Genomic DNA, 26,285 nt, shown 5'->3' on the forward strand with positions numbered 1-26,285 from the left:
ACGAGGTTCAAGAAAGGTGAATAAATCAGGAGGGCATAGTGAGAAAGTGGGACTATTACTGGTACATGATTAGCATTCCATCTGCTCGGCAAGTCTGGCTTTACCTACAAGCAGCAATACAGGCTTTAAGACAGTCCTTACTAACAATCAATTAAGTATTTTGTTTTCTAGAGTAGCTTTATGAGAAATATTTAGCTTTTCCTGTTGCTTCCCCTATCGCATATTTTTGCATTCTTCAGTTTTCTTTCTTTAGATAACTGACCTTTCATAGGAGTTGAATCTTGATTTTGCATCAGGCAGGTCTAGGATGAATACTTGCAAGAGCCATGTCAATTCACAACTCAAACAACCCTCTTTAGATCAAAATCTGAAAACATTAGGCATCTCCCATTCTTTTTTTTACAGAACAAAGAGCTACAAAAGACTGATCAAATTTGTCACCTGTCTTTCTCTTTCAAGGAGACAAGTTTTACTCCTGCAAGGTATACTAAAAAAAAAAAAAGAAAAAAAATCCAAAAACTTCAGTATGCTTCCTAAACCCTTTTACTTTACAAATATATCCATCATTTGTCATAAGTGTCATCTCTTCTTTAATGGATAAACCAGTAAGTCTTCTTCTTATTCAGTTAACTTATTAAAAAAAAATCTAGGCAAATATACTCTTCTCTGAAAAAATACATATTTTACCAAGTTCCTAGGAAACTTTTAATGGCATTCCAGACACTTTATTTCTTCCTACAAAGAAAATAATAACACAATATGCATTTGTGGTTTTAGCAGAATAGAATCTGGAGGGGAAACAACACTATGGCAGCAAAAACTGGCAACTGTTGATTGATCTTTCTGCCTGAATGCATGAAAAATAATCCTGTATGTCTGGATTGACACTTTCTAATGAACAGACAGTATTATTTCCTCTGATTTTTCTAACTTTACTGTCACTTCTTTGAGCAAGCCGAACCTGTTGAAGAAAGAGGAATGAAGGAGAAGAGAAACTGGAGAAGATGAAGAGAAATAGCTAAGAGGGAAGATGGTGACAAATTATTCACTGGAACTGCCACTTGGTTTACCACACTAAAACATCCTACAATTACAGCACTGTGCTGTAACTTTAATATGAATACATCAAAACACTTCAGCTTTGTTCTGTATTAAGTCCATTATGTAATTGTAAGGGAATTTCAATAATGTACTGAAAATTCCTTGTGAGAACATAAGAGAGAGGAGAGAAACAACCACAAATTTGTCTGGCTTTAAAGGAGTTAGGTCTTTAGTGGGGTTAGAATTTTACCCATACTCTTCATTTCATTTCTCCTGAAATCCTGGCACATGACATTAGCAGCAGGAATAACAAAAAAGGTCTTAGATGCCACTAATGACTAAACTGATACATGAGGTCAGTACAGACATGTTCTTGGCAATTTCTGAGTTAGTGAAACATAAGCACTTGTTAGCAGATGCTGAAGTTTCAACTGATTTTTCCAGTGCAGGCTACCAGACGCCTGAGAGGCTTAAATGGACTACAAGTTTTTGAGTTCTCAGAGAATACCCTCATGTAAGAGTAGGGTAAAAATTAAACAGCTTTTCTACAAATGTCTGATTATTCTGTAATTATTTGTGTTCTGCTTTTACCTATGATGTAAGAAGCCGCTACTATACTCTATGGGACAAACTTCAGGCACTAGTCCTAACAAGACTTCTGTGTGGCTGGTTGGTAAAGCAATAATTCCAGAGACAGCCATCTGGAAGAATCAAGTTAGCAGTTCTCAAGAATTACTAGATTGTCACAGTACATGATGCAGTCAAGACAACCATGATGCACAGAGCATCGCCATACAACTCCAGATGGCTTTATGCACTTGCCCATATAGAGTAACACCATACCTCATCTGAAGGCTTCAGGTATCTGCCTGAGTAACACCAGAGTAACATCCTCCCACTTCAGAAGGCTGCAAGTGTCTGCCCTTCTTGTTCTTTACGCCAACCTTTTATACCCCTCATGTCCCTGCACTGCCCCTGTGTGCCCTCTGCTCCCTTTGGTGGTTGGTCAGTGCCCCTGGGCACTCCATGGCTCATTGCTGCCAGTGCTGCTCACCTGCTTCTCACAGCTGCACCCACTGGGGATGAGGCTCGGCCGCAGCCCCACTCCTAATGACCACAAGCTGTGTGCCTAAACTATAATCACTGAGTATTCTTTGCAGCACTGTTGTAAATATTTTTTCTTTAAGTTATATAAATAACTTCCTTATATTTAACTACAGAACTATGCAGAAGTTTCACTATATTTTTCATTTCAAGATTTCAGATAGATATCTATCTATAAATCTTATTCTCCAGAGTATGTAGTGTTTCAATCAAGTAGCCCTTAAAATTTTCCAACCAGTGTAGCTTGCTCCTGATGTATTTATAGAATTCTTCCTGCTCACAAAAAATAAAAGCAGCAACAATCATCCTCAAAAGAAAGAACACTTCACTTTTTCTAATTTCTACATTTAAAAGGAAAGTATAACCAAGCAGGTAAGCCTTTCAGAATACCAACTAAAATCAACAAAATTATTGAGCTAAGTCACATATATATTTGCTAAGGTGTGTTCTTGCTTTGCATTCCAAAGAGTATTGTTTAAACAAATTTTCAATTAATTTTCACTTCTAAATAAATCAATGCATGTCCATACTAATTGTGTCAAATTCTTTTCTCGTTTTGTATGATATTTCCTTCTTGAAAAATGTAAAACTTAACTCTTTCAGAAGGATAGTTTCAAATTTTTCTCTGGGGTTTCAGGGTTACTTGTTTTTAAAAAATATTTTCCAATATAATTAACATTTTTGCTTTCCTATCTCACTCAAAATAAGCAACTCTTTCTATAAACCAACTTCCTTTACATGTTTTAACAGTGCCACTAAACAGCAGAAGTTTTGCAGCTGCGACATTTTAATAACTAGCTGAGATATTACCATTAATTTGGATCCCACCACAGATAAGCAATTACCTCAGTTTTTTAAGAATAGGGTGATTTTTTTTTTTCCTTTTTAATTGCTAATTGGATAAGCAAGCTATCTTTCTCAAGCTTTCCTCTAATGACTAATACACAGCTTGGTCAAAAATCTGACATCTACATTCCTGAAGACCTAGAAAAGGAGGAACTGAGGGACATTATTCTAGTCCATACTGATTACAATCTCTTAGGAAAGAGCTACTCTAGTTTTTCACAGCAATGGATTTAAGGGTGGATGTTTCTGACAGAAAGAAGTTACAGTATCTTCCTCCTGAACTTGTCCAGCAAAGCTTCATGGTATCAGGAAAAAGACATTGTGTCACTTCACTCTGCTTTACAGATTTACAATAATAACTTGTAGAAGGCACCAGCAGCAAACTGACTTCTGATAGAGGTACATACAGTGGTAATTTTTCACAGGAAACATTCAAGTTGGCTTTATGCAAGGATCACTCAGTGCCCATTGACTATACAGTGAGAACCACTGAATTTATAGAAAACTTCCCCCACCAAAAGAACCCTTTGAGAGCTAGTGGAGACAATGGTAGCCACCAAAGTTTTTCTTCTCTTTTTCAGTTTTCATGACTTTTCAACATCACCAGCTCCTTAAGGACAGGATGCTCCTCTAGTTCAGGTGTATAAGAAGGCTAAGGTACATTTTTAGTACAAATTTATCTTGTTTTGAATACTTCAGTATTCACTCAAGCTCACCCCTGATGCACAAAACCCCAAAAAAAGTAGCAAGTAAATCTGCAGTCCTTTTGCCCCCAGCCTTTAAATTCCTTGTGCTCTGCTGAGCTGTAGACTTCTGTACTAAGGGGCATCCCAAAATGATTATAGACATCATGCTAGATGGAACAAGTTTTTGTAATATACTAATTTTCAGAGGTAGTTTGAGTGGCTTTCATTCAAACAGTAAAACTACACGCACAAACAAAAATCTGCTAATCATTTTGTGAGCCATTAAAACTGCTATAAGGATATTCAGATAAAATGAAAAAACAGGTTGACACTTAAGTGGCATGCCAGAACTCAAACCTAACAGACACTAAAATTTCAGAAAAAAAATCTACCCATGTTTAAGAGATCATGATTTCAAATAACCCATCTGTATGTATGTCAAGTGCAAAAGTCAATTACATAATTGCTGTCATTATTAACATATATTATTTTTGTGTATTAATAAATTAATATAGTCAGACATTTGAACAACAGACATGAAACAGCTCTTCTAAAATAGTAGCTATATGCAGGTGAAACAACAAACTTGCTTGCTCTAGTTCCTCATGCCCTTGATGTTATTTACTACAAATACTGCCATATCATGTACAAATTTATATCAAAGATAAATCTAGCAAAATAACAGCTGATTTTTGACTCGCACACACTTTGGCTGTTCCAAAGTAAGTGATGATACATATATCAGAATTTCCCATAATTATAGATTTATTACTTGAATTCTTCTTTACTACAAACTCAATGTTTTCCTCTCATAATGTAACAGAACTTCACTTACATTCTCTGCTGATTGAATCTCTCAGCTAGCCTGTGAAAGAGACCTTGGGAGCTCTTTTGAAATTCTCCTGAAAAAGCCACCCTTCAGACAAAGTGCAGCAGGGAGGTCTGGGTAGTAACCAGTCTCTCTGATATCCAGGATAGATCTTTATATTGATTATAGGCAATAATCACTATGTTATCTCTTCAGTTCTTACTTATCATTTGTGAGACATTTATACTACCTTCTAGTAAACTGGCTGGCACACTTCCAGTGGTAATATTTTAAGACTTTCTGCATTTCGAGGTGTTTTTTCTTTAACTAAACCCTTCTGCCATGAGTAATTTTGGTGTAGGAAAAGTGCTTAATCTGAATTACAAAGAGGAAACCCTTTTCTAGACTTCTAAATTTGATTCTTTAAAATTCTTTACTACTGTGCTTATGTATGGTTATAATTCTGGTTATAGCATAATAATGCCTCAGAAACCTCCTTTAATGCCTCCTCCCTACAAAAAGCAAGTCATAATTTTACTTCACACGCATTCACCCATAGTAAGACAGAGGAATTTTACAAAGACTATGCTCATTCATCTCAAAAACCACAGTTCAGCCCCTTATTGTTATAAAGAGAAATAAAGAGTACTTAGCATTTTTGTTATGACTTATAAACTGAACCTCTTTCTTCATCTGGTAATTAAGCAAAAATACTTTTTTATATTTGAAGCTAAGTACACAGAAATGTTACAGACCAAATGATCATATTAAATCAGATAAGATACTTCACTATATGTGCCATGACTAAGAACTGATTTGAGATATATTTTTATCCCCACATATGCATTTTTGAAATACAGAAGGCATTTATTACTTGCTGTGTGAGTATAAGGGACACACATTAGCACCACAGAGTTTAGATTTACACCTTTTCAGTATCTTTTTTTAAAGCAATTGAGGTGATTACTCAGAGGTCTTTGGTAGGACTGCCAGTATACAGGCTCCCACCACAGTCTTAATTTTCTTTCTTTTACTAGCAGATTGCTAAACATTATCATATGACAATAAAACAATACAGAAACCTTTCCAAAATGTTTTTCCTAGTAAGATAGAGTTGTTTGAACCCTAGAACTCCTGTCAAGTTTCTGACAAAGTTCTCTGCCAGTCAAATTATAACCGTGAGTCTCCCTGACACATTAAGTAAAAAAATACATTCTGTTTTTGCAACGCATGTTATAATATTGTGATAATAGAAAGGTGGCTTATACACTTCACTACACTTATTTCTGAAGCTATCATTCTTCAAGTACAATGGTTGACATTTACTAACAATGCCTAAATGCTAGAGCTTTTATATCCAGCTCTGACATTGAATGCCTGTGTGTCTACAACCTTAGCAGTCAACAGCTTTAAACTTTACTGAGTTGAAACCTAGATTCTAGTTCCTGCTCAAAGAATTTATCCACTAACTATATAATGAAAAAAAACCAAAAGCAATCCAGTGGAGCATCCAAGATATCCTCTCATATTCAGTGCATTTTAGAGTGATTATTTCTTGGTTATTTCTCTCTCAAAATTACTTGTTGCGCTGTAAAAACACAAACCTGCTGTTTCTCTAGGATACAGGAGTTAGTAATTAAAGATGGCAGACTGAGACATCAGTGTTTCCCCTGTCTGCACAACCCTAAGCACTAAGAAGTGCCTGCAATCACTATTTTTGGCCTTTCAAGGAGAATAGGCACCTCACATAAGTGTTTACTCCTATAAGAACAACATGAGATTTCTGGCTGTTGAATGAAAAGACAATTCAAATGTACAGCCCTGAGTCAGTCTTCCAAACCCTAAAGAGATGTGACATTTCAGACTAAACACTGTACACCTGACATTTTCTGTTCACCAGTTTGTTGCAGCTGCTCAAGGAGCAGCTCGTCTTCTGACCAGACCTCATAAAACAGTTTCTCCATTAAGCACAGAGAGCTGAAGTGCTCTAACCTGACATACTAGATTGGACTGCTTAATTTCCCAGAATTAAAATGCATGCTTGACCATATTTGGTAAGTCCAGAAAATCCCGACCATACACAACAAAAGCAGTCAGTGACAAATATACATTTATTAAAGAGCATCTTCAGCTCATTTGGACACTGGCTTCAGCACACTATTCAATGAGGAGAGCAAGGACAGTCAGGAAGGAAAATATCTTGTAAATCAGCATTAAAAATGACATTTATCAGGGTACCTGACAAACAAGAGAAAAAGCTATTCAGATTGTAAAGCAGATCCAATTAGCTTCCCAAACCTGTGTAGTAACAAGTTTACCATTAATCCATAGAGGAAATATCAATGACAGATTGAAAGGACTATAGAGCCAGTCATCACCTGTCTACATATATACCAAGAAATTGATTCACCACATTGCTGGATTTCAACCAAATAACTGGCCAACCTAAGAAAATTCCTCGCAATAAAGCACCTTTATATGATAATTTAGCTACAAGGTAAGATATATGTCTATTACATAAAGTGATTATTGACTACGAGAAGCTTTCAATTTAGCAGAAAATTACTTTGTATGAGAGCTCTCCAGAGATAGTGACAAAGGTTACATTTTCCTCTTTTAATGCACAATAAAGAGAATGAGGCTTCCACTGGCCTATTCTATATTAAATCATCAAAAAATGGAAAGAAAGTTAAGTAAGGATAAAATTATTCACACAGATTTTCACATTCTGTCTAAAAGTTAATTCCCTACTTTCTCCCCTTGCCCCCTAAAGGAGTGCAATGTAAATAAAATTACTTGAATCTGAAATCCACTGACAGTATGTTTCTCACCAGCTACACATATATTTGAACCATGAAGACTTCATGTTAATGAAGATGCAAAATTTACTGAAGTAATAAGAAATTAACATAATAAATTTTGTTAACTGTAAATCAAAGATAAAATATTTTAAAACATTAAAAATTATATTCCTCACCCATTTAAATTAATTATAAATTATTTGAGTTTTTTACCAGCTGGACAATAAGAGAGGCTGATAATTGAATCTAAAACTTGTTACCTTGAAACATTAACAAAAATTTAAAAATTTAAATCCACTTACAAAAAAATCCAATTAAAGGACATCTTTATGTCTTTTATTTATTAATATTCTAATAACTTCAGGGGAAATGTGCAAAAAAAATAAAATAAAAATTTTCACAAGATTAAAATAATGAAAAAAATTACTGGTCCAAGAGAAAACTAAAACTGTAGCTTCTTGTCTAATGCAGTTTTGCATTCAGCATTTTCATAGTAGATTTCAGGCTCACTGTGCTAAGAAAATATGTACATATAAATCACCTTTTTTCTTTTTAAAGAGGCTTTTTTATGTACTGGATATGATTTGGTTTAATAATGTAATAAAGCCTCTTTAAAAAGAAAAAAAAATTATTTATATATTTAGAAGTGAAGGATTACATATCTAGAGTAAACATGGCATTACTTTTAACTACACTTAGCTTAATGAAGAAAACTCCTGAGAAAGAAACTGAAAAGAATAAGGGATTTGAAAACTATGTAAAACGTGAAGAAAATTATATTTTCAACAGTTTTGCATCAGGAGTTCTAGCCAAAATACATATCATACACAGTCAGTCCTTGAATCCTATAAACCCTTATGTAACGAATTAAAATTACTTTCTCATTAAAACCTACTTGTGTTTAGCCACTTTAACCACTGTGACAATAGTAAAATATTAAATAAAGAGAAACTACCATGGTAATATTTACAATATGTAGTATATTTGATAGCTTTTGTTAGTTCTAAATCACACAAATTACATGCAATTTTTACTTTGCAGTGTTACACTATCATCGTATTTCCTTGCAAAAATTTATTCTAATGGAAAAAGACTGATTATTGATTTTGAGGCACTGGAGGTATAATACAATATATTAATTCCACACATTACATAGCATAACCCCTTAGAAGACAGTAAATGCAGAATTTAGACAGGTTTGGTATTCTTCACAGAAGATGGCACAAAGATGAAAGCTTTTGTTTTGTAAAAGTTCATCATAGGGGCTTGAATGTATAATTCGTGAAATACCTTGCTTATGACACATATTTTTTCCCCATTTAGCAGTGTTTCTACTGTGGTTATTGAGGGCTTTCAAATAAAAAACATTACTACTGACATTCAGACTTCTACTGTGAGTCCCCTCAGCATCCAGACTTGGCAAGCTTTAAACATGTAAAGACATTTATACACCATCTTAGAGTACAGAAGGAACATCAGGAAAATGCAGGATAACTTCAGGAAGGTTTTTTTTTTGTTGTTGTTGTTGTTGTCAACTTTGTTTGTTTCTCCTTTGAAACTACTGGAGGTTCAGTATGCAATATTATTTTCTGCAGCTTACATTTTACTGTGTATGCTTTGTCACTGTAGATATTTTACAAACATGATAGACATTTCAAAAATGCTGTCATATAATAAACAAGGATATCTTCACTGCAGTTAAGACATAGAAACAAGGAATTCACTGAAATGCAAATTGACATTAAACCTAGAAGTGGCCTCCCAAAAGTAAGATTGAGATGAATTACCATGACAGTGATGAAATAGAGTCTTATATCTATGTACCCAGCGTGCATCTTTCCTAGGTGAGTTGACAAGTGTTTCACGTGGCTAACACTCTTTACTGGCTTCAAATTGGTTTTCAGGAAAAAAACATTTAAAAAGAGAATAACATTGTGTTATTCTGAGCAAGTGTAACTGCTGAGCACACCTCTTAAACAGATCATACTTTGTATACTAATGAAGAAACAATTTTTGTAAATAGACAGTATTTTAATCTGAAAAACACCCTCTAGTTTCCTTGTGATTTATTAGTTCTGTGAGAAACTTAAGAAAGAAGAGCTGCTACACAGGTTTCACAATAAATCTTTTTCCAGACTTACAGGTTATTCACAAAAAAGATTGCCTGAGACTCAGATTTAGCTCCCGAAATACCAATTTAGGAGTATTTCTATGGGGAGGTAAAGGGCAATGACACAGTCAGACAAAGGCTCCCAAAAAAAGACAGTCACTCAACTCACAAAGATCAGGATACAGCACTCAGGGCTGACCAATGTGAATTCCATTACAAGTTGTAAATGCAGATAGCTACAATAATAGCAGTAATACAGTCACACCTGAGAAACAGGTATGACCAAAACAGAAGACCAAGAGGGAAGACCTGTTGGCTGGCTGGAATAAGTCATTCTAGTAAAGAAAAGCAGCAGTAGAAAATTTCTGTAGCAAAAAAATACAATAGCTAGCTGCACACTGCTTACTCTACACCAAGTTATTTTTATTATTATTATATAAATATAGAGCAAATAAGATCCTCAGTATGTGATCGCAGAATTCCCCATCCAAAACAGGTGGTAGAATGGTACATGGTTAAGTGAAAAAAAAATTAAAACTGAAATCCAAACCGAAGATAAAAGTGAGAAAGATTAAAGGTTAACTACATTGTCTAAAGTTCCAAATAGCAAAAAATATTGTTACACGTTTTATTAGTTCGCTGTTTACATAAATGCATACATTTTGACATGACAGGGGAATCTTATGTCCAATACAAGGAAAGAGCAGAATCTATACTCATTAAATGCACATGCCACGTAGCAAAAGAACCCTGTCCTGCTCTCAGACTAAGTCTCTAGGTCTTATGGAAGAAGACAGCAGATAAAAGATGATAATGAAGCCATCTCAAAACCTTCTGATTACAGAATATAAATAATACTAAGCATGAGGCAGAAGTTCCACAAAGCTTTCTTCTAGTGACAATGGTGGCTAAAGCAGATTCCATCTCTACCCCTACTTTGCACCCTCGTTTGCACCAGCAAAACTAACTGGAGGCATTGAGGTAATTCAATGTGGTTGAAAATGTTTTGGGTTTTTGTTTTGTTTTGGTTTTATTTGCACCTCAGAATTACTAATTTTAGATCAGTTGGTTGTGTGTATGGTTCTCTAAATCAATTGAAATTGTTGTTAGAGAATAGAAATAAACAGCCAAATAATTTGAAGAATTTAACTTTTCCATCAAGAAAAATATGTATAGAATCAAGATTTCATTTACAGTTTTTGAAAATCAGCCACCGATACTCAGTTGGGAAAAGAAAATATTATATATGAAAGTTTTGTAATGAGGAAAAAAAAAAGCTTTGGAAAAATGCCAGTTCTCCTTTCACTAATAAATTTCTCATTCACTGCTCAAAGATAGATACTCTCTGTAATTATTTACCATTATGAAAACTAGTAGCTGAACCAAAAATTGACAGAATTATTCACAATATTACTCTGCATGACACTAGCAGCAGTGTGAAATTGAGTGTGATCACAGCACCAGTCAATTCTACTGGTTCAGAGAGTTTTCAGTTTAGGTCAGTTTTACCTTCTGGTCCTCGTGTTCTTCAGTCCCAGGGTAAAGAATACAGACAGAGAAAAAGACAGTAGACTGAAAGACTTTAAAACAGAAATAAGGGCATAAAATGGTAGAAATTATTAAAAGCTCTTCCAGTTCTCCAAGAACATAAAAAACCCACACAGCATAAGGGTGCATCTAGAGACCCCACCTAGCTTAAGCCTAAAGAAGCCTCATATTGTTTAGGACATTCACTGCATGTCCTCTAGGAGATCATCACAAGGTTTGCAAGAGACAAAGTTCATACCCAATTTATGTCTTACTCCAAAAAAAAAAAGATATTTTGTACTACAACAACAACAACAACAACAACAACAACAACAACAACAACAACAACAACAACAACAACAACAACAATAATAATAATAATAATAATAATAATAATAATAATAATAATAATAATAATAATAAACAAATCCAGACTTTCCACCCCTTCCCTTGGTGACTAACTTATTTGCCCCAAGAACTTCTGACAAGGTTGTACTTAAAAGCCTTTTCTGCTCTCTTCTTACCATTCATTCCTTTCTTCCGTATGTTAAATCCAATCCCCACTCCTTCAATTCCTACTAAATAATAAGAACTTGTCTTCTCCCTTGATTATTTTAACAGCTAGTGCTGGTTTGCCAACCAATCTCCTGCAATCTCTTCTCATTTTCTTTCTCTAGTTTCTTCCCCACTATTTTGCATGACAAATCAGAAAGCGTATCTGAGAAAATACTAAGTTACGAGTATTCACTAGTGAATCTAAGGAAGGGTGGTAACACCTGACCCTTATTCTAGCCTCAGTGTAGCTAATCCTAGCCATTGCTGAATCAACCTTAACTAGTCAGTCTTTAAGAAAAATATAAAGTAAAATCTTAATTCTTGAGCACTTTACAACAATCTACAATTCGTTTTCCCAGGGCCACATAAGCCACAGTAAATCTTTTGCAAAGTGAAGTAAAATTAATTAGTTTTGCAGCTGCAAATGAACATATTTTACTTCCCACTGAAATGAAATAGGAATACATTTACTGTTTAGTCTGAAAGGCAGCTAAAAATCCAATTAAATTAGCAGTAACTTTTAAGTGAACGGACAGTACCGTCTTACCCATGGTACCTAATTCACAGGCTATCCCGTGCCTGCACCCTAAATGAGGAGATTTGCTGAAATTAAACAAAATAGTATGAATCTCTACTGACTACTACCTCTTAACTTCAAAGCTTGATTTCCCCTTAGACCATCAGCTAGTCCATTTTGATTCTGATCCATGTACTTTATCCCTTTCACTGTAGGAAATACTTAAAATAGAATGACTTAAAGAAATAGAAGTACTTAAAAATTATGGCAGTAAGACTTGTATGTTCCTTGAGTACAGACTTTTATTTTGGTCTAAAATTAGGTTTAGTAATCTCTGCTGTCCAAGAAAAAGCTACACTCCAATGATTTACAGGGGTTAGCATGTAACTGAAACAGTATTTTTTACAGTGGCTGAGGTGGCACTTATTGCAGACATCCACCAAAACAAAACCAGTATTTTTTTCCAAAAGAAAAGCATGAAACAGATTTTGAAACTAAGATTATACTTCATATCTCCTGTTATATCAAGTTGTAATCCTAAAAATAGAAGCAGGACTCATCATCAGATTAAACATGCATGTAGCATCTTCAGGAACAAGTTTTGAATGGGTTTTCTCACTCATAAATCAGTGCAATTTCTGATAATTTTGCTAGCAGTTAAAATTATTTCATCTGAAATCATACAGATAATGGTCAGTCTACCATAAAGTGGAATAATGTCTTTCAGAGCTGAGTTGGTAGTGTTTCAGTCCAAACTTCTACATGCTTCATTCCTGCTGTGACCCATGGGCAATATCCACTGTCAATTACCACACGCTGCATCCTTTCTTCCTCACCCAACTTGCTCTAAAGTAGATAAACACAGCCTCTGTTCTTTCTGGCTGGCTGTCTTCTCCTGACTGTGCCCTGCTCCCTGCCCTTGGAAACAGGTGAACTTCTTTTGAACATCATTAAGGCTCCATCTCAGTGTTACCCTGTCCTAAGGAGAACAGACTTAGAACACAGAGTGTGGGAGCAGTACCTCAGCCAGAATGATGCGCCACCATATATTTCTTCAGAGATTGAATCAATTTGATTTTTAACACCACTTTAAAGATAGGATGACTCCTAAATACACAGAACTGTCAATGCATAGGTGTCTATCTGAAGGGAAGAGCAACTTGACCACTTCCCCCTGTGTTCAAAATGCTCCTACTCCAGCTATTCCACAGAGCTCCAGATCACACACAGTGAGATGGCTGTCAGTCTGCCCTCTGCAGATCTGCACTGTCTAACAGTCATAATGCCATATTTCTGGAACACAGCTCCTATTCTTGCTTTCTTTTACCCTTGGAGGAAGTTAAAGATTCAGCTGCCAGAAGGTAGGTCTGGTCTTAGGTATTGGTACGGACTAGGACGGCAGCAGAGAGCCACCATGTGTGGACTCCACAGATTTCTGTAAACTGTCCTTGCATTCATTCCATGAAGGGAAAGAGATGCTGCTCTCATTAGATAGCTAAAATAGAAATATGATGACCAGATTTCTCTGGGCATCTTATAGGACACTATTTAGGACTTCTGCAGAAACACTTCCCACTGAACAGGCAAAGTTAAAATATTCTTGTCTGCTGAAAGTATGTTTGCTTAGACATAGAACTGCTAATCAACAGGAGAACATTACGCTGTTGTAACATTTGATTCAATTTACATTACTGACTAATTAACAGTGGAACATTTAGCAGCTATTAGAAGAGACATTCTCAAGAGCTCCAGATTTCATCAGAGCTCCCAAGCAGAGTTTCTTTCATGCAATACTTCACAGTTAAAATTTGAAGCAGAGTTTCTTTCATGCAATACTTCACAGTTAAAATTTGAATCAACAAAACTAAATTATCTTGGACTCCATTTGTGTTTCTAGATCAAAAGTATTCGCAAATATTTCATGCTGATCTTTCTACATGCTGCAATAAAAGACACTTCCTGTATTTTAAAAGAATCTTTGCAAAATCTGTCTTATTTTTTTAATAGATGGAGTCCAAGTTACTTGGGGTAGAAGGTGCTAGGTAAATTAAATCTATAAAGAAGTTATAAAGATAGTGTCTCTTGCTAAGATAATTTAATAAGACTGCTTTTCACACAGAAAGCATATATAAGCATACTCATGTATGTAACAGTGCATGTGTGCATTAAATAAAGAACAGTTTCCTCTGTTTGATAAAATGTTAGTCTTCAAAAAACCTAGTTGTTGGCTATCCACTATTAAATTCCTGATATCATAGTCCAGAATTAATGGGTCCACATGTAAGGCTTGGTTTCTTTACAGACCTGAATAAAACAATACAATTTCAGAAATGAGAACATATTCATGACTTAACAGAGCTGCAAGTTTTGTATGAAATTCTTTATTGTACAAATAAAAGTGTAATTTAATGCTTTAGTCATTGTGATAACTTGCAAACTGTGACTCGCCTAAGCCTATAGAATGTTTTAGTTTATAATTTCAATTGCTGTCTTTAATGATGTAAAATGCTGCTATAACAGAAAAAAAAGAAAAACTCAGCATGTGTAAAGCAAACATATTTTAATAATCCCCATAAGTATTGGCTTCCAGATCTTTTATTCCAGTATCCATCACAAATTATTATTGTTATTATTATTATTATCATCATCATCTACACTAGAAATATTCTCAGATACTGAATTTCACAGATCCTTCACCTCAATGCATTAACAAACATCTTGTTTGCTTCTTAAATATTTGTTTTACCTGGTATGAGTTGCAGCTGTAGCTTCCAAGTCAACCATTGGGTATTTTACTGTTATGATAGAGGCATGCCCAGAAGCTGATATTCCCTCATTTAACAAGAAATGTATGTTAATTAGACAGGATTTAAGGACTTATTTCCTTTTCCCTCAATATTAAAATTGCATTTTCCAGGATTAAAATTTTCAGGTTTATCAATCTGGAATTGTCAGTTTAGCAAATACAACATTTCTAGAGACTGTGTATAAAACTCTGTATGTTTTTTTTAGATCGTGTCAGAAGAGCAGAAAGGAACTTTCATTCTAGCAAGGACAGTAAATTTAACATTAGTGTAACAAATAGTAGGGTGAAAGATAGATTGCAAGTGCTACAAATTGGAAGCAATACAAAAGAATATGCTTAATAATGCTAGAGAACCTTCTTGCATAGATTTGCAGAAAGAGAATTGGGAAAGATCGGGGGAAAGTATCTACATGTTATACAGAAGAAATTTGTCTGTTTCACTAGAAGGATTTTAAAAGCAGACTTAATTTTCTTGTAAAACTTATGCTGGTATCATTTTAATACAATATATGGAAAATATCCAAGTAACCTCTCCCTGCACCCAGCATTATACTATCCAGTATGTCATAGAGAATACTTTTTAATATTCCTTTTGCCTCAGAGTTGTGGGGTTTTCCCCTTCAAAAAAGAAAACCCTCTACAGCATTTTCTCACATTCCATGTTTTATTAAAGACATATAACAAATCCAGATGTCAAGACATCAGCGTTTTGTAAATCTCTGATAACACATTCACCTATCTATTTATCAGCTGTGTGGAAAGCCATACTTTTGTTCTGGTGGAAATCCAATCTTAACATTAAACACCATCTTCATTTAAACTAATATTTTTTACAGGAACTGAGAGAAAATCCAGAAGTTCTATTGTTCTGATTTTTTAGAAACACTCATTTGGACAGCATAGACTGGAATTCAGGTTCAGAAGTCAGCAGCAATGCTCATAAGAAATGTTTGAATACTTTGGTGTGCAAGAATAAAGGAAGTCTTTGAGAAATGTATCTATAATAGTGAAAAGAGCAAGGTTGGGATACAACACAGAAAGATTTCTAAGTGACAGCTGTAGCACCCAAGACAAGAAGAAAATAAATTACTTTCACAGTTATGAATATAACTTCCGTGAAGCTCACTCTTTTCACCGATTTGGGAGACACATACTCCAAGCCTTTTCAGTGTTTAGGCCAGCATTTCAGGAGCTTCTTTATGCATTCTTATACCTCAAAGGAGGCACAAATCTATACTGGTGATAAAAACTCATGATTGACTGAATAAAGCATAGGTATATAAAAGTCCAGACATACTTTACATCTTTAATTATGTGCTATTCTCTACAGTACCTCTTAATATAGAATATCCTATCTAATTTGTGAAATTAATTTCTTATTAAATTCAATTTCTGGCACTTTCCTTAAGAATATGTATTTGATTAAGATAATGGAAAATATTTTCTCTCTGGAAAAAAAATACCGCAAACATAAGATTACATTATATTGCTTCTTGTTATGCCAACTTTATTACATTAAGAAAACTTTTACAACAAAATGCAACAAGTTTATGCAGTCATTGTAGGAGTTTCTCATACAACATATTCAAGTTCTGCAAGAAACATGAGAAAAGTGAAGAACCAAGAGTTCTGAAAATACAGTTTAGCTGCGCTTACTTATCACTTTATTACTGAAGTAAAGTGTTTAACTTGGAATGTTGATATTATTAAAAAAAAACACCTTAGCTGTTTAGTTATAAAAGAATGACGAGAAAAGTATTTTTACACCATGCCATATCCATCTCCACAATATTAAACAACAATTTTTTCTGATCAGTATAAGTGGCACAAAGAGATATAGAATTCAAGTATTAAGTGGTTAGCAGCATAAAATTCTATTCAATTATCAATTCAGTCAAATTATGTCAGTTGAAGATGGAAGAAGATTTCACTGGAAAATATGTAAAATATTGCCACCCCTTTGGTTTGTTTCACACATATTTCTACACCATTTAGCTATATTTACCTGTTAAAGGAAAAGTGATGAAAATCCAGCCTTCTTTTTACCAATGCTCTAAAATTGGGCAAAGGCTGTCCCAGTGCTGCTGGCCAATCTAGCACCTTAAGCTCTTGCAGAAGTGTTACCATCACTGTAATATAGTTATTTCACATTCTAACACTCTATTCAGCTCCCTAGAAGAGTAAAGCTTCCTGTTTTAAGAAAACCTTCCCATTTAATGTAATTAACTATCCAATTAGTACAGTCTGTTCCTTGGTAGCTGCAGAGTACTGGGATAATCTTTTAATTGTCAACCACTATTGAATAATTTTAGAAATTATGCTTTTATACATTTTGTGATAATCAAGACAGAATACCCCTCGAATGTGATCATTTTCCAATACTCAGTGACAAGCAGAACGACGATCAATGGCAGAAAAAATACGCGTGTGACCAGGGGTAATGCTAACAGCTCAGGGCACCGTGTCCACCTGCAGCGCCCGCAGGAAGGCGCGCACCGCCCGGCGCACCCCGCTCACCGCATCCGCCTGAAGGACCCATTCCGGCCGCCGTGCAGCGGCTTCGGGGTACCGGGCCGCCTCGCACCGCGCCTACGGGCTCCGCTCGCCACACTGCCTAAGCCGAGCTAAGGCATCACCGCCGCCGCTCCCCACGGCTCCACCTGCCGGGCGCCCGCGCCCCGCAGCACCGCTCGCTCCTTCGCTCGCTGCCTTCCCCGCCGCGCCGCCACCGCGGGGCGGGCAAAGCCACCCAGTGCCCCGATGCGCATCTTCCGCGCAGCCGAGTGCAAGCATCGTATCCGTCCCTCCTGAGCATCGCCAACTTTCTCTCCTTCCTAAGAGGAGGCGTGCCTCCGGGGGCTGCTGCCAAGCGCTCACAAGCAGCCGCATGGCACAGGCTCCCCGCAAGGCAAACCCCTGGAGGTGCTGGAAACAAAGCGGGATTACCTAAAAGGGCACAGGTCTGCTCGCGGCCGCCAGGAACCCCACGGCGGCAGGAGAGGCGCCCTCCTCCCTCCCTCCGCAGGACGCTGCCTGTTGCACGGGCCCCGCGGGCTCCCTGCAGGGCAAAAAACAACTTCGCTCCGCCGGGCTCCCGCGCCGCCTCCGCGCCGCGAACTCGCGTGGGGAGAGGGACCCCGGGCTGCGGCCCCGAGCGGCAGCAGAGGAGAGCGGCTCGGACAAACCCCTCTCCCGACAAGGCTGAGCCATGCTCTGCAGAATGGGACCCCCGCCTTTTCCGCCCCCCGCGGCTTCCCTCTGCGCAAAACCAATTAACCCCGAGCGCTCGCCCTCCCGCAAAAGGCAAGAGAGGGGGTGCGGGAGCAGACAGGAGGCAAAGTTTGATAAATGAGCATCTCCTGCAGTGACAGGTGACTACGGAGCGGAGGCACCCTCCGCGCCGGGCTGGGCAGAAGTGCGGCAAAGAAGCACTCACCTGTCCGTTGCCCTCCGGCAGGCGCGGAGGGGAAGGCGGGCGGGCGAGGGACACAGCCCCGCGCTCCTCTGCCGTCCGTCGGCCCCAGCGGCAGGCAGGATGCCGGGCAGAGGGCCCGCAGAGCAGCGGGGCCGCCCCGGGCAGGCACCCGTCAGCGGAGCAGGTGAAGCGGGGCGGTCGCCGCCGCCGGAAAGCAACACGTTTGGCTCTGAACTTTGCAGCTCCAGTCACAAACAAACAGAGCCCAAGAAGGACCTCTCCCATCCGATCCCAGCCTTCTCGAGAGCCGCTGCCTCTCTTATTGGTGCGGAGGTTATTTATTTATTTGATTTCTCCCCCCTCCTTCCCCTCCTCCCCTTCCACACACCCCCCTTCCCTTTCACTTCCCCTATCCCTCCCCCCTCCCCGGCCTTCCCTCCCCTCCCTCACGCCGCGCAGACAGCCCCGGTCCCAGCGCGTCGCACAGCGCGGCCGGGCTGCTCTGCGGCCGGCGGCGGCGCCGGGTGCCGGGCGAGGGGCGGGCGCGCCGCGGGGAGGCGGGAGCGGAGGCGGGCGGGAGCGGGGCAGCCGCCGCACCGCTGCCGGGCGAGAGCGGAGAGCGGGCGGGAGCTGCTCCCGGATGCCCCGTCCTCCGCACCGGGCAGCGGGGGCGGGAGGGCGATTCTGCTGCTCACCGCAGGGACGGGGCGGCCGGGTGATCCTGCTGCTCACCGCAGGGACGGGGCAGCCGGGTGATCCTGCTGCTCACCGCAGGGACGGGGCAGCAGGGCAGGGGATGGCTGGTGATCGGGGCAGGGGAAGAGGGTAGCCGGCACGTAGCGGGCTGCTGCAGCGAGGAGCCGGGAGGCCCCTACGGCGCTGTTTTGCAGCCCTCGCCCGTGGGGAGCTCCGGCGGCCGCGGTGCAGCGGGAGCGGCCCGGCCGCGGTGCGGCAGCGGCGGCGCCGGGAACGTGCGCCCGGGCGGGAGCTGGGGCGCAGCAGAGGACGCCGCGCTCGCGGTGTGCGCATACGGGCAGAGCCGGGGGTTGTAAGTGCCTCTGGATGTGTGTTTGCATACGTGTGTCTCTGGTAACGTTGCATGCATCTTGCTTTCAAGGAGACCCTAGACTCGCCAGCCGCAGTGTACTTTGTGTGCAGCGCTTTTTCGTTTTCCTCAAGCTTACTACGCGTGATCAGTGCAGCGGAAGCTTTATTTTGCCTCTGTCTTATCGGATGCTGAACCTTTGTTTGCTGGTCTGTTGCCCTTTTTCTCCCCCAAAATCCACGTGCAACTCGAGCAACACTGTAGGTCTGACCTGCCCATTTCTTAGGGCCAAGTACACCGCTCTGGTTATTGTAAGGAAAGGGAACATAAGTTAAAAGCTGGGAAGGTAAGACTCCATGAAGGATTCCTTTCACTGCTCCTGCAGTATCTGTCCTAGCTCAATTTCTTGTTGCAGCTGACAGTGGAAAAAAATATTACTGTCCCACAGTGGCTGTTTTTATACTGCTATACACACACGTGACAGACAGAATGTTGACATTCTTGTCTTCTCTTCCATCTCTCTCCTTTTAGAAAGTAGGGTTCAAATTAGATATCCCAGTGGAAGATGACAGAAGTGTAAAATCTGTGAAGTTGGTACAAACTCTTCAAAATATTTGGGAAGGGTGTGTGTGTGTGTGTGTGTGTGTGTGTGTGTGTGTGTGTGTGTGATTTGGTTGGTTGTTTTTTTCAGGCTAAAATTGCCATCCTGCTCTCCTGGCAGTAAGCAGGCATTCTGGATGTTCTTTTTCACTTCCAGGGGAAAACAAAAACAAAAAGAGAAAACAAAGCATCACTACAATAAACAAACAAGGAAATAAAAAATGTGCTTAGAAAATAAACAGTTATTCAATAATATAACTAGGAAATAAATCATAAATTATACCCCTATTTCTGTTCAGGTGACAAAATATAACGATGTAAAGATTGCTTTTAAGTCAGTCAATGGATTTGTGTACATTTGTCATTTCAAACAGACGGTACAAATCTTTCTTTGTGCTGCAACTCTGTAATTCTACCTTTGTCAACTGAAGACAATAAACTAGAAAGATTAATGTACATTTTATCTTCAGTAGTAAATGCTATGGTCAAATGGGGAGAACTTCTTATTCAAAGAATTGGATCAATAGTTGACTTTGTTTTGAAGCATTTATTTAAGAAGCTACTTTAAAAGAGTGAAGTTCATGCTCTTAACATCCTTAAAGAACTCTCTCAAAGGCAATTATTCTGTTTGCCAATCTAGCAGTCACTGCCATGTAGCAACAAAAAGCATGAAAGCTAGATGTGGAAATCCCTTTGGGTTCAGACAATGCTTTCTCAGTGTAAGAAGAACAGTAGGAAATTAAAAAGTGAAATGCACTTTTAAAAAATCTATTTGAATATTTTACACAGGTTGCTTTGAATAGATGAAGTTTCATCTGTAACCAGTAAGCTTCAAGGTCAATGATATGCAAATGACAAATGTGCTCCATGCCCAAAAGAATGCCACCCACTTTAGGTAACATTTAGTGAGCAGTATTTAAAAAGTTGACCACCTATTATTTTAATTTTTAAAATCTGTGTTCCACAAGTATTTATTCAGAAGAGTGCAGAGCTTCTTTGACTGGAATAAATATCTACGTTTTCAAAATATGGGAGGTTAATGAAGATACTATTTTATTAATGAAGGACCTGTAACAACAGTTGTGCACATCAGTGAGAAGACACTAAGTGATGTAAGGTAAATTTAGTCTGACACACTGTAATACACTGTGAAATTTCAACTGTTTCACAGAGCTTAAAAAAACAATTTCATTATATGTAAACCAAGACTCTTTATTTTTATAGAGATTCTAAGTTAAAGAAGCGCTATGTAAAGCCCATAACAAAATTGATCCTATACTAGCATATTATATCTGCGTCCATGGAATTTAATTCATTAGGCTCCTGGACATACTTTAAAAGAACTTTGATTTGACTAAGTCAAACTAATAACCAATTTTGATGGCTACTTAATATAGTGAATATTTACTGGAATTATGCAAGCAGAATATTATTCTGTGTTTTGGAAACTGAAAAATATGTAAGATCGATAGGAATGAACAACTAAAGTTAAGAAAAGCAGGCATAAAAAAAGTAATAAAAGCAGAAAGGAAAAAGGAAGACAAAGCTATAAAATTTTTGTTTCCTAAAATTTCATCTTATGTTGTTTACTTGCCTTCATTGACTTCTTTCATCACTTAAATCCCTGTGATCTCACACTTGGCATTTTGGAGTTTTAAAGGGCTTAGAATTGAGACTGCTAAAAAAAAATAAATAAAAACACCCCCCACTGCCACCCACACACACTGATAAAAACTTAAAAATAGCTTTCTTTATTTTCTCCTATAATGGCCTGGGTTTTGTTTGGACCATTTAAATTGCACTTTTAAGGGTTTAAAGAGCTGCTAACATTGCATGTGGCTACTCTTACACATCCCAGGAAGTATATTGTTTTTCAGAAATCCATCTGATGATCTCAGCAGAAAATTAAATGTATGTGTTAATATTTTCAAATTGGTTAAATCTGAGCAAGTTCTGGTCAAATATCAAGAGAGACAGCTAGTCAGTAAGAAGTTTCTGCAAAACAAGTATTTTTTTGCCCTTGGTCATGTTGTCTGTGTAGGAGGCTTTTTACAAAAAAAGATGGATTTTTCTTCCACATCTGAACAAGCAAGTTTCCACTCCTTTTTCAATTTCTTTTCAGGTACCTGAAATGCTTTTGATCACAATTTATAAATATGTCAGGAAAAACTGTGAGTAAACTAGCAAGAATATATTGGGCAGTTTGAGCTTTAAAATTGTGTCAAAAGTCACATGTTGTCATGTTACAAAGACTCAAGAATTCTACAGGACTGCATGTAAAATTTATGGATAGATACCATTTAATATGTTACAAAATCTTACTTAATTATTACAGTCTTATAAAGATTTAATCAATAGGTTTTTCAGCTAGCTAGAATTTGAAATATTTTACTACTGTGAGCATTTCAAAGTCATTAAAAAGTATTAATTCTCTCTTTTTTAGACCCAATAATCAGTGCATGGTATTTACCTTACCCTGTACAAGGGTTACTAGAGAATTCAGTCTTTGGACTGTTCTCCAGTTTATATAAACAAAGCTGAATATATAAAAGTGATCAGTGGTGTGCTAACGTTTTATATTTTAAAGAAAATGGATGCAAGTAAACAGGTATGTAATAGGGAAAAAAACACCATATGATGGGATAAAAGAAAGAAAATCTGTAGCCTTTTAAGAAAAGGCTGCTTTGTTGGAAGATCATTATTTGTTTCCCTGTGATCTAAACCTTTAAGTTGAGATTATATTAATATATTTGTATAATGAGTTGAGGGTCTGACAACTTCTTGCTTTCCCTGATTGGTTAGGGGAAAATTATTTCTTCTAAGGAAAAATTTAGGCACAGGATCAATGGCTTCTAGTTAAAAAGGAGCAGCTGCCTTTGCTAGGGGGACTGTTTCTGTTCCTGTGACTATGAAGATCTTCAACTTGTGACCCCATCTCAGTCTATGACTTCCTAAAGGGGCACAGTGGAGAGGCAGGTGCTGATCTCTCTCTGTTTGACAAGCAATGGGGCACAAGCAAATGGAATGAAGCTGTGTCCAGGGGAGTTCAGCTTGGACATTAGGAAAAGGATTTTTGCAGAGACCATGGTCATCACTGGAACAAGGTTCCCCGGGAAGTGGTCCCTGCACCATGTCAGAGTTCAAGGAGCATCTTGATGATGCTCCTGAGTTGAATGGTTTCAGTTTTAGTTTTTGTTTAGGAACAGGGAGTTGGTCTTGATGATCCTGATGGGTTCCTTCTAACTTGATATATTCTATGATTCTATTCTATAAAAGATAGGGATATCACATGGACCATTATTATTATTATTGTAATTGTAAAACACTTGTGTGTGGCCCCAGGTGTCCGTCACCAGTGTCCATCAGCAGCCAGGAAGAGCTTCTTATTGTGTCAGATGCACTGGTAATTTTTTGTGTACATCAGAAAGGAAGCTGAAAGAGTACTTTTTTTCTATATTTTGAGGATGCTTGAATACTATTCACTGCAATATATTGTAATTGTCATAATCCTCTGGCATTTATCCACAGCATAGTGCTGCCCAGGTCAGAGCTGGATTTTTCAAAACAAAAAAGCTTCCAAACTGGTGACTTTATGAACATATTGATGGGTGGCCTACTGCAACACATGTCTGAAGTTGAAACTGATGTGCATTGCATTATAAATGTTCTGCTGATCCTGTTTGAGGTATCATATAATCATGGATTGGCTTGAATTGAGTTGGAATTTAGTTCCATCTCCACCCCTGCCACAAGCAGGGACGTCTTCCATTAGACCGGATTGCTCAAAGCCCCATTCAGTCTGGACTTGAGCACTTTCAGGAATGAGACAGCTGCAACTTGTATGGACAACCTGTTCCAGTGCCTCATCATCCTCACAGTAAAGAATTTTTTCCTAATGTTTAATCTAATGACCTCTTTCTGTTTAAAGCCATTCTCTCTTGCCCTAAGTCTATATGCCCTTGTAAAAAGTTCTTATCCTTTTCCCTTGCAAGTCGTCTTTATGTACTGGAAGGCCTCCCTGGAACCTTCTCTTCTCCAGACTGAACACCCCCAGCTATCTCAGGCTGTCCTCATAGGAGAGGTGCTCTGTTCCTCTAATCATCTTGGTGGCCTCCTCTGGACTCACTTTAACAGGTCCATGTCTTTCTTATGTGGGATCCCAGACAGCTGGATGGTTTCCAAGTGGTGTAGAGGGGCAGAATCCCCTTCCTCGCTCTGCCAGCCATGCTGCTTCTGATGCAGCCCAGGACATGTTCGACTTTCTGGGCTGCAAGTGCACATTTTTCAGCTCGTGTCAATCTTCTCATCCACCCACACCCCTAAGTCCTTCTCCTCAGGACTGCTCCCAATCCATTCCCTTCCCAGCCTGTATTTGTGCCTGGGATTGCCCACACACACACAGCCTTGCGCTTGGCTTTGTTGAACTTCATGAAGTTTGCACAGTCCCACGTCTTGAGCCTGTCCAGGTCCCCCTAGTGCATCCCTTCCCTGCAGTGTGTCAACTGCACCAGAGTTTGGTGTTGTCAGCTAACTTGCCAAGGGTGCCCTCAATCCTACTGTCCTGTGTGTCATTCACAAAGGCATATAAGGAGTATATAGATACTGTTAAACAGGGAACCTTAGAAGATTAATTGATGTAAACATCTAGGAAAAGATGATGACAACCTTTCTAATTCTCTGGAATAGGGAGATAATTGAAAGTGATAGACATATGTTACAATTTGAATATATATTTTGACAGTTAAGTACAGTTTTAACTATACTTAAATTTTCTTAGGAAGGAATACAGTGAAGGATATGAAAACATATACAACACCTTTGACCCAAACTCTGTTTTTACCTTTGTTGTGCCAGATGTTGAATTTCAAGCAAATGCTCATTATATGCTTTTCTACCTTAGACTTCATCTTACATGGCCAACAGCTTTTTGACAGGGAGGGGTGTTGAGTGAGAGATGTCTTAGATTTGGTCCAGTCTGTGCTGTTACATGGTTTTGGAACGTCTTCTACAACTCATACTGGAATTGCAATGTCCCTACTGAGTGCCTTACAAAACTATCCCCACTTCAGGGAAAAAAAAACGCTCTTAGAAAAAATCATCAGCAAGGCTTCAAAGGATTATGAATGTATGAAATCCAGAAGTTGCAATGGAAACTATCTGTCACTGTAATAGTGAGGGCTTATGTTAACAAGCAAAATTTAAAGAAAGCTCATCTATAACAGACATATATAGCTAATCCATAACAGAGGTGTCTGAAAGAGGACTTAAATATTAAAATTACTTGTCTGAAGTAATACATTTAACAGCTGGAATTTTGATACAATTATAGATATTAGACATTTATAAATAGAAAAGAAAATGTTTGGATTTCTACCATATTTCAAATAGATGTTATAATTTTCATTTTCCTTTATTTTGGTTATTTTTCTGAAATTAGTGTACCTGTTGGCTTTATATAAAGGGTTGAAATCACACTTTTGTTACATTCAGCACTGTTGGATCTGGAACTAATATGTTTTTAAGACATATGGTCTGTATTTCTCCAGTGTGCACAGACAAATTATTTATATACACATGACCCATATATAGATATATATATAGTGAAGTTACTAGGTTGCCACATGGAAGAACTAAATTCTATAGTGTTTTAATAGGGGTATTTAAAACAACTTTCTTTTTGAAATCCTAGTAGTCCCTTCCTTGGTCATGGACTGCCTCGTCTTCAAATATTTTTGCATGTGCTCATTTTCGTTAACTGAAATTTGGTATCTAGACAATTTGTTTATAGGTATGGCGGGGAAAAAAAAAGCTGGTTATACTATTTCTCTTCTAAATCTAAAATATATGATTTTTTTTTTAATTCTCTTCTTTCATTCTTAAGAAAAATTGAATTACTATTTGTGAATTAAATTTAGGAGATATATATATAACTAGATACTCTATATGCACTCATTTCCCTTTGTACTTTATTGGGCCAGATAAATTAATCATTATAATGAAAGTTTACAGTTACCATTGGACCACTGTTTTTGAGTTGCTCATACTTACTGTTGGTAAAGAGTGGAAGGAAGGTCCTTAACATTAATGTGGAGGGCTGATTCTTGACAGAGGTTAATTTATCAAAGTTAAACAAGTTCTGAGCTAGGTTTGTTGGAAATTAGGTGTAAATAGATATGAGATTGTGACTGAAAGGGAAATCAAAGAAGAGGAAGCTTAGGAGCCAGCCAAATACCCAGTGTACCATGATTGAGGAAAGCAGCTTCTGAAACCTAACCTTTTTGAGAGACAAGGACATCAGTTGGAAAAAACACATATATAATATCACAGTGTAAAATGTAGGCAGGAAAATATATTTGATTCTAACTTGAAGATATGAAGTATAGTGGAAGTCAGACCAAGGAACAATCTCTGGTTTGATAAGGAC

The 26,285-nt window shown here is 38.1% G+C and overlaps 1 protein-coding gene across 37 annotated transcripts in view; it reads right to left on the minus strand.

The window, feature by feature from the left end:
* TENM3 (teneurin transmembrane protein 3) overlaps positions 1–21,441 on the minus strand; it is a 1,292,556-nt gene extending 1,271,115 nt beyond the window's left edge. For 20 of the 37 annotated variants that reach the window (XM_072927766.1, XM_072927765.1, XM_072927749.1 and 17 more), the window contains exon 1: positions 18,238–21,440. The gene's annotated coding sequence lies outside the window, so the exon portion shown is untranslated. Of the gene's footprint in view, positions 1–18,237 lie in introns of all 37 variants that reach the window. The other 17 variants (XM_072927763.1, XM_072927759.1, XM_072927755.1 and 14 more) reach the window with 4 other exon arrangements.
* Between the last annotated feature and the right edge of the window lie 4,844 nt (positions 21,442–26,285).

Source organism: Taeniopygia guttata, chromosome 4, assembly GCF_048771995.1.
Source record: "Taeniopygia guttata chromosome 4, bTaeGut7.mat, whole genome shotgun sequence".
Lineage (NCBI taxonomy): Eukaryota > Metazoa > Chordata > Aves > Passeriformes > Estrildidae > Taeniopygia > Taeniopygia guttata.